Genomic DNA, 18,953 nt, shown 5'->3' on the forward strand with positions numbered 1-18,953 from the left:
GAAAATCATAAACAATATCCGCTCCAAAGCAAAACAGCACAGGATTTTCAAAGTGCTATTGAAGGAGATGGCAGCTGAATATGGTGACCTGCTACTACACACAGAAATCAGATGGCTCAGCAGAGGACGAGTTTTACTTTTGGGTGAAATCAAAGAGTTCATGCAGTCCAAAGGCAAAGACGTCTCACTGCTAGAGGACACAGAGTGGACACTTGACATTGCATTTTTGACGGACATTACTGGGAAACTAAACCAATTAAACTGCGAGCTGCAAGGTAAAGGCAAGACTGTTGTTAATATGATAAGTGCTTTAAATGCATTTAAAGCCAAAATGAACATTTTCTCTGAGGATTTACAGAGAAAAAAGGTGCTGCACTTTCCCTCTGTGCAGTCAGTGCTGAAAGACAATGCTTCTGCATCTGATACATTTGACAAAGTTGCAGACAAGTACTATGAAGTCATAAACAGACTTGGGCAAGAGTTTGAGAATAGGTTTTGTGACCTAGATCAGCTTGAGCCGTGTGTATCATTCATTTCCAATCCTTTCATGAATGTGGACACAACAAGCTTTGCTGAGCAACTAAGTACAACGTTCAACTTGGATGCTGGACAGGTGGAGATTGAAATCATAACATTGCAAAATGACCTCCACCTCAAAGCCTACCAGGCTGCACCAAAATTTTGGTGCCTTGTTGACACAGAGAAGTACAGTGGTGTGTGTGTGTGTACAGCAGCTATGAAGGTTGCCAGCCTGTTTGGTTCTACCTATCTATGTGAATCAGCATTTTCTGACATGAACTTCATCAAGAACAAACACAGAACACGCCTCACTGATGCACATCTGAAAGAGTTACTCACAGTTTGTAACAGTGTCAAGTTACACACCAGATTACAATACAATGGTAAACAGCATGCAATGCCAGTCTTCCCACTAACAAAGAAAATTATACCAGATGTCAGTGGCAACATGTCAGTGCCATGGCTAAGTTTAATTAAAATATTGAAGAATTGTTCAATTTAAAATGTGTGTTCATGACATGTAACAGTTATTATTTTATTAAAAATACAGCAGATTTGGTCATTAGTTCAAAATGTGACAAGATTTATTTAAAAATATTTAAGATTTTTCACTACATTACAGACATTACAATGTACATAATTGATAACTTTTTGAAACATGGTGCAACATAGTTCATGATTTGTTTAAAAGGTTTGTCAGTGGCTAGTGAAAATGGGACATTTTTCCTAAGAAATGTAATTTAAGTGATCATCTGAACATTTTACAATTACTGAGATAAATAGAAATAAAGTGCTGAATATTGATATCTGTTTCCCACCTTGTCATTGTTGGTAATTATTGTGAGAAATCATTAACGTGATCAGAGTCTTTACATTATTAATAATGTATAAGGCAAACTAAGCAAATGTGTTATTTCAGAAGAGTGTATCAAACTGGTAGCCCTTCGTATGACTCAGTACCCATGAAGTAGCTCTCAGTATCAAAAAGGTTGGTGACCCCTGCCATAGCCTAATATTCAAAAATTATGTCCATCTTTTACAAAATATAAAATATTTTCTGTGGTTAAAATAAAATAAGACTTGCATCAAATATACAAAATCAGCCGTGTTGAGTTGTGAAATGTGTGGCAGGTGAATAGTATTCTGCAGTAAATGTTCCTACTTGCAACAATGTGCAAATATCAAAGGTTTCCATATGGGTCATTTTTGACCCATATATGTAAAATTGATGTAGAAATAAAAAAAAATAAAAAACTGTGTTTGTTTATAAAGTAAGAAAGGAAACATTAACAATGATTTGTGGAAATCAAAAACAAAATATTTAATGAATACCTGGAATAAGAAAAAAGAAAGGAAAAAAAAAAACATATCTTTTAAAGATTCAGCAAAGAAACACTCAGCCATCACTGAAATAACATAGGAAATGAATACGGGTCTCTTTAGACCCATGTATGTAAAAAAAAATGTAGAAATACAAAAACTGTGTTTGTTTATAAAGTAAGAAAGGAAACATAAACATAATGATTTGTGGAAATCAAAAACAAGATATTTAATGAATACCTGGAATAACAAATGATAAAATACATATATTTTAAAGATTCAGCAAAAAAACACTCAGCCATGCATGAAATAACAGGAAATGAATACGGGTCTTTTTAGACCCATGTTGCACATTAGAAGGGTTGCGATACAAAAACGATTTTTATTCGAAAAGCAAGAAAAGGATTTTTAATGATCTAAAACAAGTTAATTGAGGAATACCTGGAATACTGAATGATTAAATTAATTTCTTGCAAAGATATAGAAAATGAAAACTCAGTCGGGTCTTTTTAGACCCATGTTGTGCATCAAAGGGTTAAACCATCTACTGGTTTTAAAGTGACTATACTTCCTCATGAATTTGCATCCCTGAATGGGCAAAAAAGGTGCGACAATAACTGGTCGACGAACATGTTTTCCGGGGATATTATTTACTTAACGAATAATCTAAAAGCACCAAATCCACCATTTCCTTCTTCAGAGTGTTTCACGCTCCACTCCTGTCAGATTCAGAATCACTGTACACGCACTGCTGTAGCCAAGCACGTGACTGGCCATAGCTGCAATCAATCAAGCAAGCAATCTGCCTCGGTAGGACTGTGATTGCCAAGCATGCGATTGACCGTTGCTGTAATCAACCCCCCATCAATACACAAACTCTTTGGATCTGCACATATCACAAAAGTGACCAAATTTGGGTTCAAAACAGCAAATTTCATAAGGTGATGAGTTTACATCCCCAGGGCTCTACAGTGCGAGTATTTCACTCGCATTTGCCCCTAAAAATAGATATGTGCAAACTGGAAAAATTATTAACGAGCACAGTGTGCGATTAAAGATTACAAACGTAACCCCCCCCCCATTTAAGATATTTGTTTAAAAATTACAAAACCCACATTCCACAAGCAGAGTTTTCTGTGATGATGCGGTCCAGTCAGAGAGAGAAAGGTGAACAATGGAAAAAGTATCGGTATAGGCGACATCGCATTTTATTTTAAGCGAAAAAGAGAAGAGGAGAAAGAGGAATTTGGCGAGGGGGAGTCGCAAGGTTCAACTAACGAAGTCTCTTCACAAGGTTTACCGGAGACGGCTAACGTTAGGGATGCACAGTATCGTGACCACAGCCGTCACTTCAACGTCCACTGTAGCTGGTGGAGGGAGAACATATAGATTCAATGCAAATTGGCTCAAAATATTCCCATGGCTAGAGTTCGAAAACAACGTCATGTTCTGCAAATATTGTAGAGGGCAGAAACAGGTGGGCAACTCGTCCTTCGTGTCAGGAAACCCGCATCTGAAATAGTGATAGTCATTTGTGAACGAGTGGGCTCTTGTAGGTGAACGTTGGGAGCCGGCTCGCATATCAGAATCTATTTATAAAAATATTTAAAAACAAATTAAGATATGAATAATCAAAAGATTTAAAAATAACTAAAAACTAATGAAATAATATAGGCTGAAATGCTCAAGCGCACACATAGTTCTGACTGTCTGCTCAGACTAAAAGCCTCACCTGTTGTTCCTGTCAATCAGAAACGCAGTGTCAACCAATGAACCGAAGATGCGTGAGGGAGGGCGGAGCAAATTTATGTTGTTCAGATTGTATTTGAATTGTAACATTTATATGCAATTTGTTAAGTACATTGAAAAGTTATACTTTAAATGCACACGTGAAATAACACCCTTTTTTACATTTATTTCAATTTGTGGGATGCTGCAGTTTTGCAAATTATTTATTTTTCTTTGATATGGTGCATTATTCTATTATCAGTACCGCCGCTACCTACATGCATACTACGCAGTTTGCGTAGGGCATCAACTCCCTAGGGGGGCACCATCTTACCCTAGGATGGCACCAGAAAGTCCACCGGCTGCCCTTACTGCTCACTATAACGCTATTCAAGGACCGAAAGCAGTTATGAACACAGATAATCGATTCACGCTCATATCACACGTAGGGCATCAATTTGGCCAGCAGTGGCCCTGTCTATTATGTTGTTCAGATTGTATTAGTTTTGATTGGTTTGATTTATATGCACTTTGTTTATATACAATAAGTTACACTTTAAATGCAAATGTTCAATAGTATTATTTTTCTTAAATCAATGCATTTTTAAATAAATTGTGGTTAAGGTAGAGTATAATTTCATTTAATAATTTAATTAGAATTGTTTTGACACCAATTATGAAAAGAGCTGGAATGCCCATTGCTAATCTGAAAAGAGATAGTGTCGCGAAACTTCTCACGGCGGCATATCCAGTGCTCTGGATGAGACAGGAGAAACCATCAAGCTCTGTGTCAGCAGCCTTGAGGAGGCAAGTGCTGCAGTCTGAGGAGGAGAAGAGGAAGCAGCTGAAAATAAAGATAAACATTGCATACCTCATTGTGAAAGAAGAATTTCATCAAATTTGGGCCGCTTATCAGACTCCTCCACAAAAACTGAGCTTACATGAATCCCACATACGACAATGTGTGGAGACGATCGGTCCAATTGCTGATATAATGAGAGATCGCTGGCTGACCTCTAAGTACGCCAGACGGTCAACATACAAAAGCAGTTGGACAACTGATATCCTTTGATTTTAGTTGGCATGGGTTCAATGTGTGATTTGGGAGGTATGTGCTGTTCCACAGATGTGTGTCCCTTAGTACACGCGCACACACTCATACACGCAGTATAAATATGTATGTAATAAATTGTTTGTTAATAAACTCTGTATTTAATTTTCACTGTGCTCCTAAATTTTTTCATTTAGGAGCGCATGTACTCCTTGGGAAAAAAGTTAGCTTAGAGCCCTGATCCCTTTTTATCATCGGACTGTCACTGTTTGCAGACAACCAAACTCTGTAAAAGTTCAAGTTCAGTAGCTTTTGACTGAATTTTAACTGAAAGATTTTACTTACTTCCTCCAGTTGGACACATAACATATAAGGTCTTTAAAATCAATTAAGTAATCAATTAAGCACCACTAATATCTTGAGCTCAAACAAAGAAAAAACATCCTTTTAAAATAAATAACAACCAGTAAAATAATTCTGATTTCTGAGAGTAAAAGAAAATTATTTATAATCAAAACATCATTTAAAAATAGGTTGATTGCATGAACATGCTCCTTTTAAATCCATCTAAGCAGCAAAAGCCCAATAACTATTTTCAAGCACTTGTGGTTTGGCCCACAGTTTATTTGTTTTGGGACTAGATTTGGGATCAGATAATAACTGAAAAATAGGAAATGAAATATTAAGTTATTTTCAATAACAAATGGAAGAAGAGAGTCTTTTGATATATGATATCAAAATGTAATATGCCATCACAATGCTGTGCAAGATACTCCTTAAAAATACCTAAGCAGTTTAAGCCATTCAGGTATAACCAGATGTGGCTTGCCCTCCCACATTTAAAACATCTGAGGTCTTAGGAAACGCATAGAACAGACAAAATTCCTATATTACGTAACCTGAACTATGGAATGATTTTCCGGACATCATTCAAAAGGAATTGCAAATTGTATTTGCAATTGCATTTTCAATTTGTGGACGCATAAAATGTGACATAATCCAAACGCAATTGCAAATCGCGCATTACCGTTTGCATTTTCGTTTAAGCGAACGCACAGTGACTGCCAGATTTCAAATGGAAAAGCAAAGTCCGTTTGCAACCGTGTTTCCCATATCTTACGAGTTTTGGCCCTGTCATATTTAAATAGCAATTTCAATTACCATGTCTGCTTTTTCACTTTCTCAGCGTCGCGTATGTAGCCAGCCAAAATTCAAATGGAATACTAATTCCCTTAGTATTTCCATTGATGCCTTACACGGAAACCTGTCAATCAAGGTCAAGGGTGGGATTATGCTATGGGGCATGTTTGTCTTGGGAAGAGACGTCACTCACAGTCGACAGTCAAGATCAAATAAACCGGCGTCTGTTCAGGGCATCACCTCAATACATACAACAAATACATCCCATATATGAAATAAGATATGGGCTTAAGTAGATGTGGAAGTCACTATAAATCAAAGTCTAGACACATTTAACAATACAAGAACACAAAAGGGTGCATATGTCTGTGCGTGCTCACATATGCAACATTATGTTTGTATGCATTGTGTTATGTCCTACGGAAGCGTATTGCATTCACTTGAGAGAAAAAAAATCTACTCTGTTTTTCTGAATTAACGACTTAAAGGGGGGGTATGTGATTTTCTTTTTTGACCATTTTTTCAAAATAACTTGAAATCCTATTCCTAACCCACTTACTGGCTGTAAATTAGAAGCACTGAAATGAAAATTAAGCAATTTAATCATCTGTGGAACGGGCAGGACTCGAAAAACTCCAGCCGATCATTTTCAAGACCATCTAGAATCATTGGACAGAAAATGTGTCAATCAAACGGTCGTACCATGCCCCCCTCCCCCCACCACCCTGGCGTGCGTGTCCCGTTCGTGCGCATACTCAAAGCCCGTGACCCAGTAACAGGAAGTGCAAGTCGCCCCGGTACAGAGAGAGAGAGAAGGAGAAGGTGTAGTTGCTTCCGTTTGTAGAATGGCAGACAAGACACCATCACAGAAAAGAAAATCTATTTTCGAGAGAGCAATTACGTAACAAAACGGCCGAAAGAGAAAGGTCAAAAACAAGGGTCATTCTAGGCGATGCTTTTAAACGCTGGCGGCAACTGAAGGACCAGGAAGGACTACCAACAGATGCGGCTGTGGCATTTTTTCTGCTTGACAGGTGAGAAGCCGATTAACTAGTAGTATTTAATCAGGGAACTGTCTTTATTGACGATATGCGCATGAGAATTGTAGCTGTTCTAACGTTATAGCCCAGCCATATGATGAACTAGCTAGCTAAACAACCTGTTTGGGGAGGAAGCTGATGTGAGCGATTGTATTTATGTATGGAGAATAGAGCTTTTATAGTGCTAGTGGGGTTGTTCCACATTTCTATGAATCCTGTTTTGAATAGAAGACCGCTGTACAGACGCCAGGGCTGGCTATGTTCTTTTTTTTTTTTTTACAGTTATGAGAAAATCGTGCATGATTGCGCGTCCATGTTTTTCGAATGGGTGGAGTCAGGGCCAGCGTTGGAGGAGAGAAGGTAGGACCTTATGAGTTGTGTATTTTCAAAATCTGCCGGTTGTTTTGCAAATCACATACCCCACCTTTAATTATCTCAGAATTACGAGATACTTTTTCATTAAAAAAAAATATTGAGATCCCTCAAAATCCTGCCAGGAGCTCTATTTTAGCTGGATTGCATGGAAGTAAACATGTCCCGCCTTTCAAGTTTAATCCGGTTTTATTTTACTTTGGGTCTGAGACAATATGTAGAGATATATTTTAAACTTGGCCTTCAATACAAAGACATTACTGACATTTGTAATACTGTCATGGCTGAGACACGCTTTGATCTTCCAAAGGACACTAATCAAGCAATAGACTTGTACTTGCATTTAACACTAGAACTACCGGAATTCTAGAACTACTAGAATGGCCATAGCGGTCATTCTGACCGTTCATACTAGACTGGACCAAATGTCACGTCATATTTACATTCGAAACTTCTATTGAGGTTTTAGAATGAAGCTTCTAATGTCTGTCGTCATATTTTATGGCGTCATCACCCTAAAAATTTATTGAATAAAATACAATAATATGGATCAAATGGAGCCAGCTGAACGCAGATAGTCCTACATAATACTGATCTTTTTTGTAATATATAATAGTGCTAGACCATATAAATACATAGGCCTATATATATTATATATTAGCCGCTAGACTGCCCCGGAAGGTGCGTGCCTCGCTTTGTTTACAGCAAGTTTTTAACCACAGTGAAAATGGTTTTGAAAGTCTAAACGTCAACAAACATGGATTGAGGCGGAATATTTTGTTAGATAAAAACATGTTGTGAATTTTGGAAATTATTACATCTATCCTTTTTCAAAACATGTTGACTTTTGGACTTTACAACGCTCTGGAGTTATTGGAAATTGGAAACAATCCTATGCAGCCACCACTGGAATCAAAATCCATGAATAAATGAATCTGTTATATTAATAATAAAAACCAGGACACGAAATTTTAATTCTAATGAATGTGAAAATGTATTAGTTCATCAACAACCACAGAACTTGCTATTGTAGCTAATTACAGATACAAATTTGATTATTTATATTAAATTATTCTCCTAAAAGGGGGCCCCCTTTTTTGTTCAAGTGAGCCCACTTTTAAGAGAATTCGTTCAGAATGATTTTACAGCATACTATTTTCATTATAGTTTTACAGCATGATATTTTTGCTCACAGTAAAACAAATATTGCTTTCTAAATCAGTTCGTTTTCCCACAGTTTAGCGAATGTTCATACTCTTTATTAACCGCTTTGGCCATTTTGGGTTTGGCCTATATGTGTTTCATACATGTCTAAGGTTTTTACTATGCATTGAAATACACTTTGGTGATGTTTTTATAAGCTATTGTATTGATTTGTTTTTATGTTACAAAGAGAATAATTTAATATAAATAATCAAATTTGTATCTGTAATTAGATACAATAGCAAGTTCTGTGGTTGTCGATGAACTAATACATTTTCACATTCATTTTATTAATATAACAGATTAATTTATTCATGGATTTTGATTCCAGTGGTGGCTGCATAGGATTGTTTCCAATTTCCAATAACTCCAGAGCATTGTAAAGTCCAAAAGTCAACATGTTTTGAAAAAGGATAGATGTAATAATTTCCAAAATTCACAACATGTTTTTATCTAACTAAATATTCCTACTCAATCCATGTTTGTTGACGTTTAGACTTTCGAAAACATTTTCACTGTGGTGGAAAAACTTGCTGTAAACAAAGCGAGGCACGCACCTTCCGGGCAGTCTAGCAGCTAATATATAATTTATATAGGCCTATGTATTTATATAGTCTAGCACTATTATATATTACAATAAAAGATCAGTATTATGTAGGACTATCTCATGCTCAGCTTGGCTCCATTTGATCCATATTATTGTATTTTATTCAATAAATTTTTAGGGTGATGACGCCATAAAATATGACGACAGACATTAGAAGCTTCATTCTAAAACCTCAATAGAAGTTTCGAATGTAAATATGACATGACATTTGGTCCAGTCTAGTATGAACGGTCAGAATGACCGCTATGGCCATTCTAGTAGTTCTAGAATTCCGGTAGTTCTAGTGTTAAATGCAAGTACAAGTCTATTGCTTGATTAGTGTCCTTTGGAAGATCAAAGCCTGTCTCAGCCATGACAGTATTACAAATGTCAGTAATGTCTTTGTATTGAAGGCCAAGTTTAAAATATATCTCTACATATTGTCTCAGACCCAAAGTAAAATAAAACCGGATTAAACTTGAAAGGCGGGACATGTTTACTTCCATGCAATCCAGCTAAAATAGAGCTCCTGGCAGGATTTTGAGGGATCTCAATATTTTTTTTAATGAAAAATTATCTCGTAATTCTGAGATAATTAAGTCGTTAATTCAGAAAAACAGAGCAAAAACTTTTTTCCATGAAAAATTCTCTCGTAATTCTGAGATAATTAAGTCGTTAATTCAGAAAAACAGAGTAGATTTTTTTTCTCTCAAGTGAATGCAATACGCTTCCGTAGGACATAACACAATGCATACAAACATAATGTTGCATATGTGAGCACGCACAGACATATGCACCCTTTTGTGTTCTTGTATTGTTAAATGTGTCTAGACTTTGATTTATAGTGACTTCCACATCTACTTAAGCCCATATCTTATTTCATATATGGGATGTATTTGTTGTATGTATTTTATTAATTATAAATCTTAAACTCAATACTCTGTAATTTTTGTTTTAAATTTATAAGCCTAACCAGGGACAGCGGTTGCAAATTAGTCACGGCTAGAAACATGTATGCGTGGCATCTACTTTGTAGGCCTATTCTTTATAAAGCAATGTTCTATGCATTTGTCCCTGTCAAATAAACATTAAAATAAATACAAAATAAATAAAGAGGTGATGCCCTGAACAGACGCTGGTTTATTTGATCTTAACCGTCGACTGTGAGTGACGTCTCTTCCCAAGACAAACACGCCCCATAGCATAATCCCACCCTTGACCCTGATTGACAGGTTTCCGTGTAAGGCATCAATGGAAATACTAAGGGAATTAGTATTCCATTTGAGTTTTGGCTGGCTACATATGCGACGCTGAGAAAGTGAAAAAGCAGACATGGTAATTGAAATTGCTATTTAAATATGACAGGGCCAAAACTCATAAGATATGGGAAACACGGTTGCAAACGGACTTTGCTTTTCCATTTGAAATCTGGCAGTCACTGTGCGATCGCTTAAACGAAAATGCAAACGGTAATGCGCGATTTGCAATTGCGTTTGGATTATGTCACATTTTATGCGTCCACAAATTGAAAACGCAATTGCAAATACAATTTGCAATTCCTTTTGAATAATGTCCGGAAAATCATTCCATACTGAACAGTGAACACTCCATCAAAACAAAAGTGGATTTTGTTGCTTAGGGCACACACAACAGAAGAGGCACTATTTAGTTTGATTATTCGTGCCATGGACATCTGACTTCCATCAATTCATTTCAAACACACTGACAACCTCTAATTGAACTGACATGGGCTGTTTTGTTTTGTTTTTTTTTTTTTGTAAATTTGACAGGTTTACAGAGTCTTACAAATACAAAAACCAATCATTCCCATAAATAATAAACTTGGATTACATTGAAACAGAAAGGAAATAAAAAGGTAATGGAAAAGATAAATAACTACTAAAAAGGTAATAGTGACCTGGGCTGTTTCATCTACTGGTTGAGAGTGGAATGACGTGTAAACTTAAAAGTATACTTCTAAATGATTCAAAACAACAAACATTCCCCATGAGTAATTAAATGACTGTGTCTGTTTTATCTTGGTTAGAGTGTTTACTGTAGGAATGATTGGCTCCATCTCATATCCTAGTAACTTGCCTAGACATTATTTCTCGGCATCATTTGAACGCCGAATGGAAAGCATATGATGCCTCAAAAAAACACCCATTAACAAGTCGGTTACCATGAGCAGGCAACACCGGCTAACTGACTGGCCCTCAGTACATCAGTTACAAAACACATCCAGCCCGGTAGATAACGCTAGCTTGCTAGTTAGTTAGTCTGACAAATGTGGTGTAACTTACCTTTCTTGGATTGAAAGTTGCCCTCCAGAAGACGCCACGTTCCAGACGGCCGTCAAATTTGCCTTTCCTATCGAGAAGCCACTCGCTGAACATCTAAATGTTTTGAGCGTGTATGATATTAGCTCGTCCCAACTAACGCAGCTAAAGGTAAACCCAGCTAGCTGGCTTGCTAATGTGGTTTAATTCACACGGTCACTTCTGCCCTCAACGGCTCTCGGCTGGGTTTGCGAGCGTTAGCGGTCATTTTTGACATCCCTTTTAACTTCAACTCAATAAACTTCAGCTCAATAAAAAGAAGTATTGGGTAAAAGGGTCGAATCTGAGGAGAATTTCGAACAGTGTTAGCGTTTCTAGCTACACATTAGAGACAGGTGACGTGCACTACTCAGTGCCATTGACGGCCGCGCGCTTGGCTTCTGTGTGATGGGAGGGGCCAGTGCTTCTATGATTGACATGCCGACAACTGCCTGTGCTGATTAGTGAATGGTCACTTTTTATTTTATTTGATCAATTTCACATGCATAAATGCATACAAATACTTTTAATTACAATCAGAAAAGTAGTCAAATAGTCTAGACACAAATAATTTTATTTGGTTTATTTATTTAATATATACACTGGCAGCCAAAAGTTTGGAATAATGTACAGATTTTGCTATTATGGTATTAATTGGTACTTTTATTCACCAAAATGGCATTCAACTGATCACAATGTATAGTCAGGACATTAATAACATGAAAAATTACTATTACAATTTGAAAAAAACTGTTCAGAACTTCTTAAACTACTTCAAAGAGTTCTCATCAAAAAATCCTCAATGCACCATAATGACAGCTTTGCCCACACTTTCTGTAGCACTTGCCACAGATGTGGCTGTTTTGTCGGGAACTTCTCACACACCTTATAGTCTAGCTGATCCCACAAATGCTCCATGGGGTTCAGATCCATAACACTCTTTACCTATTATCTGTTGTCCAATGTCTGTTTCTTTGCCCACTGTAACCTTTTCTTTTTGTTTTTCTGTTTCAAAGGTGGCTTTTTCTTTTCAATTCTTCCTATAAGGGAATCTTAAAGAGGTCTTCTCTTTACTGTTGTACATTAAACTGGTGTTGAGCAGGTAGAATTTAATGAAGCTTTCAGCTGAGGACATGTGAGGCATCTATTTCTCAAACTAGAGACTCTGATGTACTTATCCTGTTGTTTAGTTGCACATCTGGCCTTCCACATCTCTTTCCGTCCTTTTTAGAGCCAGTTGTCCTTTGACTTTAAAGACTGTAGTGTACATCTTTTGTATGAAATCTTAATTTTCTTGGGCAATTTCAAGCATTGTAGCCTTCATTCCTCAAAACAATGATTGACGGATGAGTTTCTAGAGAAAGCTGTTTCTTATTTGCCGTTTTTGACCTAATATTGATCTTAAGACATGCCAGTCTATTGCATATTGTGGCAACTCAAAAACAAACACAAAGACAATGTTAAGCTCCATTTAATGAACCAAATTACTTTCAGCTGTGTTTGATATAATGGCAAGTGATTTTCTAGTACCAAATTAGCAATTTATCATGATTACTCAAGGATAAAGTGTTGGAGTGATGGCTGCTGGAAATGGGGCCTGTTTAATTTTGATCAAAAATGACTTTTTTCAAATAGTGATGGTGCAGTTTTTTACATCAGTAATGTCCTGACTATACATTGTGATCAGTTGAATGCCACTTTGTTGAATTAAATTAACAATTCCTCTTCCGAAACAGCAAAATCTGTACATTATTCCAAACTTTTGGCTGCCAGTGAATATATATATATATATATATATATATATATATATATATATATATATATATATACATAAAGCATATATTCATTTGTTTTTCTTTAATGTAGTTTTGTTTTAATGTTATTATACAGTATATTTAACTGTAACCCATAAACATTGTGTAAAACGATGGCTTTAGTTTGTATGCTTAATTAAGTTTTTCAATAAAAATAAAAAAGGCTATCAATGCCAAGAATAAAACAAATTTGGGTTGGATCAGACATCTTTGAATTTCAGGATGACCTTTTGGCTTCAGAGCTAATGACATGTTCTATATGTGTTCCTCACCTTTCATTTTTTAATTTGGATCACGGGTATGAGCAGTCTTTGGACAAAGTTTTTAAAAGTGGGCTGCTGAAGGTCATTTTATTATTGGTGACTCTTTATGTTTTAAATGTATATTTGTTAATTTATAAATTTGAAAATTCATTTTCAACTATGGGCTCAGAATTTATTGATGACAGCAAGGCTTATCTTTTGGATAACTGTTGACCTGTCAATTGATGTCTTCCACATTCTACCTTTTACAGCTATCCAGCAGCCACTCCTGCAGATAATCTTTGAGCTCATTGAAGACTCCACCTGTGTGCTTGTCGATTACCTCACTGGTGTCCCCATCTATTATGGATTAGTAAAGCATCTGGGTGGTAATCTTACCCATGAGATAGTTGGTTACCAATGTGACAACTTTAGCAATTATGTAATCAGTGGATGACCTTCACTGGATGATTTTGTTATGCATGGCAGGTCCAAAACATCAGAAAATGTGCTCTATCATGGCCCGGCCATGCCCTCCTCCTTGTCACACTCCTCCCCCGCCCGATTCAGGCCAAGGCGCCACTGGTCTGACCAACTCTCCCCCATCTCTGGGGGGAGACGCTGCCCTTCCGGCCATTATGTCAGCAGGTGTCCCACCCTGCCTCCTGTGAACCTGGGGGGATTGACGAGGGGAGGCGTGTGGAGAGGGTTAGCGGAAACATACAGAGAGAGATGAGAAAGAGAAGAACTTTCCCGCCAGCTCCCGGATGCTCTGTCGCCCAGTCCTCAACCGCTCCTCCACCTTCTGGCAGACACAATCTCGCTCCTCCCCTGGCATAAGGCAGCGGGTCCTCTGGTCCCTGGCTTATCGTTTGGATAACTGTTGACCTGTCAATTGATGTCTTCCACATTCTACATTTTACAGCTCTCCAGCAGCCACTCCTGCAGATAATCTGTGAGCTCATTGGAGACTTCACCTGTGTGCTTGTCGATTACCTCACTGGTGTCCCCATCTATTATGGATTAGTAAAGCATCTGGGTGGTAATCTTACCCATGAGATAGTTGGTTACCAATGTGACAACTTGTGTTTACATGAATTCCTTCACTGGATGATTTGTCTGAACAGTAAACATGAACTTTAAGGATTTAAATGAACTTAAAATAACATAAAACACAAGGACGCAGCCGCGTGCATCTCTCTCTCTCTCTCGAACCATCATCTCCAGCTGCCCCTTATCTCACTCTCCCGCTGATCAGCTGATTCAGTGCCGGCTGTGCTCTGTCACTGTTTATACCCAGGTACATCTTAGGGTATGATGGTACGTAGTGTGGTGTGATGGGACTCCGTTCCCCATAGCGTTCATTGTTATGTCATGTGAACTGAACTGAACCTCGGTTCCCTGAGATGAAGGGAACAAGACATTGTAAAACTTGGCCGCACTTGTCATGTTATGTCTCACTTCTGTTCTTTCCCTCTACTCTGTCTCCCTCTGTTGGTCGTTCTATGTTACTTTCCCTCTCCTTTCCTCCGCTCCCAGCTGTTTCTCATCTTCCCTGAGTTCCTCATTAATCCACCTGTTCCCTCTTTCCTCTGATTAGCTCTCTATTTCTCTCCTCGCTCTCACTACATTCTCTGTCGGATTCTCACTCTGTGTTACTATCTCTAGAAGCAACTAGAAGCAACAGAGTCCTGTCCTGTTGGCATCCGCCATCACTAAACTGTTCACCGGTAAAGGACATCCCCTATCTCCGTGCCCAGTTACCTGACGCCACGAGAGAGTGGTACTCTTCAGCTACCCGTGGACTAACTACAGCTCGAAGGAAGCATTTGTTTTGCCATTTTGTTATCGCCCTCTCTGCGGGCTGCTTTTGTTTGTATTCCTCTCAAGGAGAAGACTTTGTGTTGACGTTATTTTCTGAGCTTCATTAAAGGCTCTGTTTTTATACATCGCTTTTGGGTCCTCACTTACCTTCATAACAGAAGAATCCGACCAAGATGGACCCAGCAACTCCGGATCCTTTACGGTCTGCCGTCAGGTTCCAGGGCGCGATGCTGGGCAGACACGAGATGGAGCTATCTGCTGCGCAACATGCCGTCGAGACCCTGGTTGCTCGAGTCGCCCACCTCACAGGTCAGGTACACCTTCTTCGCCTTGATTCATCGGTCGCCTCCAAGACTCCTGTGCCTCCTGAACCCAGGATCAATAACCCGCCGTGCTATGCTGGTGAGCCCACAGAGTGCCGCGCGTTTCTCACCCAGTGTGATGTAGTTTTTTCTCTCCAGCCCACTACTTATTCCCAGAGCAGAGCCCGCATCGCCTACGTAATATCTCTCCTTTCTGGACGGGCTCGAGAGTGGGGAACTAACATCTGGGAGGCGAAAGCTGTATGTACTAACTGTTATCAGGATTTCAAGGAGGAGATGATACGGGTTTTTGACCGCTCTGTTTTTGGGGAGGAGGCATCCCAGGTCCTGTCGTCTTTGTGTCAGGGTAAGCGGTCCATTACTGACTACTCCATTGAGTTCCGTACTCTCGCAGCCTCCTGTGACTGGAACGAGCCGGCGCTGCTCGCGTGTTTTTTGGATGGTCTCTGCATGGAGGTAAAGGAGGAGATTCTTTCCCGAGAGGTACCCTCCTGCATGGATGCTGTGATCGAGCTCGCCATTCGCCTAGAGAGGCGTGTCGATCGCCGTCGCCGAGCTCGCGACCAGGAGGCTACATTTTCATTTGCACCCCTCTCCGCTGCACTACCACCCTCCTCCACCACCTTGGTTCCTGAGCCCATGCAACTGGGGGGCATCCACATTTCGGCTAAGGAGAAGGAGCGGAGAATCACCCACCGTCTCTGCCTCTACTGCGGTTCTGCCTCACACTTCGTGACCTCCTGCCCGGTAAAGGGCCAGTGCTCGCCAGTAAGAGAACAGCTACTGGTGAGCGCTACTACTCTGGTCTCTCCTTCGAGGTCTTGCACCACTCTTCCTGTCCATCTCCGCTGGACGGGCTCTGCTGCCACCTGCAGGGCGTTGGTTGACTCTGGCGCAGAGGGCTGCTTCATGGACGACACCTGGGCTCGGGAACATAGTATCCCTCTCATGGACTTATGTCAGCCCACAGCCCCGTTTGCCCTGGACGGCAGTTCCCTTCCTAAGATTCAGCGTGAGACGGTACCCCTTACCCTCACTGTCTCCGGTAATCACAGCGAGACCATTTCTTTTTTTATTTTTCAGTCCCCTTTCGCCCCTATTGTTTTAGGCCATCCCTGGTTAGTTCAACATAATCCCTCTATTAATTGGGCTAAGAATACTGTCCTTTCGTGGAATGTCTCTTGTCATGTTAAATGTTTAATGTCTGCTGTTCCCCCTGTATCCTCTGTCTCTGTTTTTCAGGAGGAGCCTGGTGATTTGTCGGGAGTATCGGAGGAATATCACGATCTGCGAACGGTGTTCTGTCGTTCCCGGGCCACTTCCCTCCCCCCCATTTTGTGGAGAAGAAGGACTGTTCCTTACGTCCCTGCATTGATTATCGAGGCTTGAATGACATAACAGTTAAGAATCATTACCCGCTCCCTCTTATGTCATCAGCTTTCTAGATCCTGCATGGAGCCAAATTTTTCACCAAATTGGATCTGCGTAACGCTTACCATCTTGTGCGCATTAGGGAGGGGGACGAGTGGAAGACTGCGTTTAACACTCCGTTAGGGCATTTTGAATATCGGGTTCTCCCATTCGGCCTCGTTAACGCCCCTGCCGTTTTTCAGGCACTAATTAATGACGTCCTGAGAGACATGCTAAACATCTTTGTTTTCGTTTATCTCGACGACATCCTGATTTTCTCTCCGTCTCTCCAGATTCATGTCCAGCATGTGCGTCGCATCCTCCAGCGCCTTTTAGAGAACCGTCTTTACGTTAAAGCTGAGAAATGCACCTTTCATGCCGCCTCCGTTAATTTCCTCGGCTCTGTCATTTCTGCAGAGGGCATTAAGATGGATTCTGCTAAGGTCCAAGCCGTTTTAGACTGGCCCGTTCCTAAGTCGCTCGTCGAGCTGCAGCGCTTTCTCAGTTTCGCAAACTTTTATCGACGATTCATTCGTAATTTCAGTCAGGTGGCTGCCCCCCTGACTGCCCTTACGTCTGTCAAGTCATGCTTCAAATGGTCCGGTTCCGCCCAGGGGGCCTTTGATCTCCTCAAGACCCGCTTCACGTCCGCGACCATCCTTGTTATGCCTGATTTGTCCAAACAGTTCGTGGTCGAGGTTGACGCGTCAGAGGTGGGCGTGGGTGCCATCCTCTCCCAACGCTCTCCCTCGGACAACAAGGTCCATCCGTGCGCGTACTTTTCGCATCGCTTGTCGCCGCCTGAACGTAACTATGACGTGGGTAACCGCGAGCTGCTCGCCATCCGCCTAGCTCTAGGCAAGTGGCGACAGTGGTTGGAGGGGGCGACCGTTCCTTTTGTCGTCTGGACTGACCACCGGAACCTGGAATACATTCGCTCCGCCAAACGAATCAACGCGTGCCAGGCTCGTTGGGCTCTGTTTTTCGCCCGGTTTGATTTCGTTATTTCCTACCGCCCTGGTTCCAAGAACACTAAGCCCGATGCCCTGTCACGTCTCTATTCCCCCGAAGTCTCCACGGACCCCGTGGGGATTCTCCCTACGGCCCGTATCGTTGGGTCAACTGTCTGGAGAATAGAGAGGCAGGTTAAACGAGCGCTCGCTCTCACTCCCTCGCCGCGCACCTGTCCTAGACACCTCCTCTTCGTTCCCGCCCCCACCCGCCTGGCCGTTCTTCAGTGGGCTCACTCGGCCAAATTGGCTGGTCACCCCGGCGTTCGGGGCACGCTCGCTTCCATTCGCCAGCATTTTTGGTAGCCCACTCGGGAACGCGACACGCATCGTGTCGTGGCGGCTTTTTCCGTCTCCACGCAGACTAAATCCGGGAACTCCCCTCCGGCCGGACTTCTCAGACAACTTCCCATCCCCTCTCGACCGTGGTCACACATCGCCTTAGATTTCATTACCGGACTTCCTGCGTCGGCGGGCAATACTGTCATTCTCACTGTCGTCGATCGATTTTCTAAAGCGGCCCATTTTATTCCCCTCACTAAGCTCCCTTCTGCCAGAGAGACGGCGCAAATAGTCATCGAGAATATTTTCAAGATTCATGGCCTCCCTCTGACATTGTTTCGGATAGAGGTCCGCAATTTACGTCCCAGTTTTGGAAGGAGTTTTTTCGCTTAATTGGGTCTTCCGTCAGTCTCTCGTCCGGCTTCCACCCTCAATCTAACGGTCAAGCCGAACGGGCCAATCAGACTGTCGGCCGCAGCCTATCTTTCTGTAACCCCGCGTCCTGGTCCGAACACCTTCCCTGGGCTGAATACGCCCATAACTCGCTTCCGTCGTCTGCTACCGGCCTGTCTCCTTTTCAGAGCAGCCTCGGGTACCAACCTCCGCTGTTCTCATCGCAAATTGCCGACTCCAGCGTCCCGTCCGCTCAAGCTTTTGTCCAACGTTGCGAGCGCACCTGGAGGGGTGTTAGATCAGCTCTCTGCCGTTATAGGGAACAGACTGTGAGGGCGGCTAACAAGCGTAGAACTAAGAGCCCCAGATATTGTCGCG

General features: G+C 40.9%; 1 protein-coding gene across 1 annotated transcript in view; it reads right to left on the minus strand.

Annotated features, from left to right (window-relative positions):
* Nucleotides 1-11,664, minus strand: part of LOC127617850 (protein phosphatase 1B-like) — a 54,686-nt gene extending 43,022 nt beyond the window's left edge. The window contains exon 1 of the mRNA XM_052089956.1: nt 11,263-11,664. The gene's annotated coding sequence lies outside the window, so the exon portion shown is untranslated. The remainder of the gene's footprint in view (nt 1-11,262) is intronic.
* Between the last annotated feature and the right edge of the window lie 7,289 nt (nt 11,665-18,953).

The sequence above is a fragment of the Xyrauchen texanus genome, chromosome 24 (assembly GCF_025860055.1).
Source record: "Xyrauchen texanus isolate HMW12.3.18 chromosome 24, RBS_HiC_50CHRs, whole genome shotgun sequence".
Lineage (NCBI taxonomy): Eukaryota > Metazoa > Chordata > Actinopteri > Cypriniformes > Catostomidae > Xyrauchen > Xyrauchen texanus.